Source organism: Struthio camelus, chromosome 17 (genome assembly GCF_040807025.1).
Source record: "Struthio camelus isolate bStrCam1 chromosome 17, bStrCam1.hap1, whole genome shotgun sequence".
NCBI lineage: Eukaryota > Metazoa > Chordata > Aves > Struthioniformes > Struthionidae > Struthio > Struthio camelus.
The window spans coordinates 20,232,053-20,234,444 of record NC_090958.1 but is presented as its reverse complement, the minus strand read 5'-3'; the positions used below and the strand labels follow the sequence as shown (position 1 = coordinate 20,234,444).

General features: G+C 49.9%; 1 long non-coding RNA gene across 1 annotated transcript in view; it reads right to left on the bottom strand.

The window, feature by feature from the left end:
* Positions 1-1,754, bottom strand: part of LOC138061434 (uncharacterized) — a 4,094-nt gene extending 2,340 nt beyond the window's left edge. Inside the window, exons 1-2 of the long non-coding RNA XR_011135186.1 lie at positions 1,653-1,754; positions 471-594 (exon numbers count right to left, since the gene is read on the bottom strand). This is a non-coding gene — a long non-coding RNA (uncharacterized lncRNA). The remainder of the gene's footprint in view (positions 1-470; positions 595-1,652) is intronic.
* Between the last annotated feature and the right edge of the window lie 638 nt (positions 1,755-2,392).

Here is a 2,392-nt window from a genome sequence, read left to right as displayed (position 1 = left end):
TCGCGCCCCGTGCGGGACGCGCTTTCGCCTGGCCCGCGCTCGGCCCGATTTTGATCCCCGGAGGCAAAGCCGCGCGCGGCGGCAGCCGTGCCGCCCGGCGCCGAAGGAGCCGGTCCCCGCTCCGCCTGCCCGTCCTCTCCCTGCCTCCAGAATTAATTGTCCTTCCTACGGCTCTGGGATATTTGTACTGCGAAGCGATGCATTGCCCTTAATCACAACAACAGCAGCAACATTTTATACGAACAGGAAGAGATTTGAACAGTCATTAGGCATCTGAAATTGTGGTGCTTATTAATGGGCAAATGACATGTCTGAGCAAGGGAAAAATGTCTCTCCTGCAAATTACATTTTTAAAAGTTGATTCAAACTAAATGCTGTGCCATAAATCTGTTAATTTTGGCAAGAGTCTGGAACGAGCAGGGGCGACTCAAGACTTTCTTCAAGCAGCTTTTCAAAAACTGCCCACCCACCGCAAGGGAAGATTCGGAGCAAGAGAGAGGGAGGGAGAGAGCGGTTCCTTCCCGAGCACGGCTTCCGTGTGCTCCCTTCATTCCTGCGCCCGGCTTCCGGAAATGGGCCCTTTCTGTAAGGTAACTGACAAAGAATCACAGAAATTTAACACAGAAAAATAGGAAAAAAAAAGTCTTCATTTTGGAATGAAACAACTACAGAAGACTGTGGTTGAGGGTCATCAAAACCCTCTGCTCGCTGCCCCAGTGAATCTCCCTTTACGAAGGGGTGTTGTGACACCCGACGTGCAGGTTGTGTCAAAGGTGTAAGATCTGTCGTCTTTTCTCCTGCCTTTTCCAAAACTGGTGTAACGGTTGATAACCAGAGGGATGAAAAATTTGTCTGGAAACAGAAAAGCAACCCCCAAGTCTAAAAAAAAAAGGGACTTCTGCTACAAACTTGTAAATAGGCCCATATGCGATAAGTAAATGATCTAAGATCCATTTATTTGCATGCATTCATCTGAGGCTGGATGGGAGCCAACGGCGCTGCGGCCCTGCGGGAGCCGCCGCTGCACAAAGGAGCGGCGGCGCGCGGGGAGCGGGGAGCGGGGAGCGGCGCCCGCCGCCCCCAGCCCTCCGCAGCGGGACCCCGCGGGCGGGAGACGCGGCCGGCCCGCGGAGGCGGAAGCCCCGGGGCGGGAGGGGAAGGGGAGGACTTAGGTTTTCTCCGGAGCAAGCTCATAATTTATTGCCCATTGCTCTAGGTTACAGCTGACATCGGGAGCAGAACCCTTTGTTTGTTTATAAACAACCAAAAATTGTGGTTTTGGAAGACATCTTGTTATCCTGGATGCTCAGGGCTGGTGACACTGCAAGCCTATTGTATCGTGTTCCTTAAAGTCTTTCTAGCTGTTTGGTGGGTTTAAACCGTGAAAGTTGCCCGCGAGGTGGAGAGGGAGCATGGAGGTGTGCGTGCACGCGCGTAGGTGTGAGGCCGTTCCCTGAAATCACGCACGGCTTCTGATAACAAGGAACATTTTGTTCCTAATAAAATCAACAACCAAAGGTGTTCTCTCTCTGCCTCGCTCACGAGCAACGCGCGCACACGCTTGTTCGTTGATGCCCCACGCCAGAACAACTATGTGAGTTCAGAGAGAAAATATGGGAATTCCAGGAAAGTACAGAAAGAAAGTCTCATACCTGACCTGATCTCTCTTCAACTCAAAATTGCCAATGCAAGGACGTGCAAGCAGGCGAGAGGGGAAGGGAAGCGAGAGAGGCAGCGTGTGTTTTTCAATGCAGCGAGCACCTGCTGCTCCAGGAAGTCCCGTGCTGCGTCGCGTGGAGGCTGCACCTACTCCTGCTGAGCCTTTCATGTTTTCCACAGTTTTTCCGGACGAGGCTGTTCCAAGAGTTAACTGTTACAGTGTCCCTCCATGCCCAGCCGTGAGCTGTGCTTCTTTTATTACAGTATACTAATAGGTTAACTTATTTGCAATAATTGTGTTCCTATTTCTGCTGGATGGATGTGACTGGCTTTGTTAACCATTTATTACCTAGGGAGCTATTTTCAATGTGTTCCATATGATTATTTTCTAACACTGTAATTTGGTACTTGCTCAGAGGCTGGAAGGATTGTTTCGTGCAGAGGTGACCTCCCCGCAGTTAGACGGCATGTCAGTGTTTGAGGAATATACTTGAGTTGATGGGTAGGTTGTGTGCATCTCCTGACCTCAATCGTTTTCACACTGTGCGAACTGCTGGGAAGTGGTTTGACATAAAGTGTTTATAATCTCCATCAGAAGGAAGTGAAATTATAATGGGGCCGTCTTAGCAAAAAAGAGACAACCACTTGCCTCCCTGCTACAGTGGCCTTAAGCTCTTCTCTGAGTTGAGCATTATAATTAGTAAAGAAACAAGTTGTAATTAAATTAGGAGAT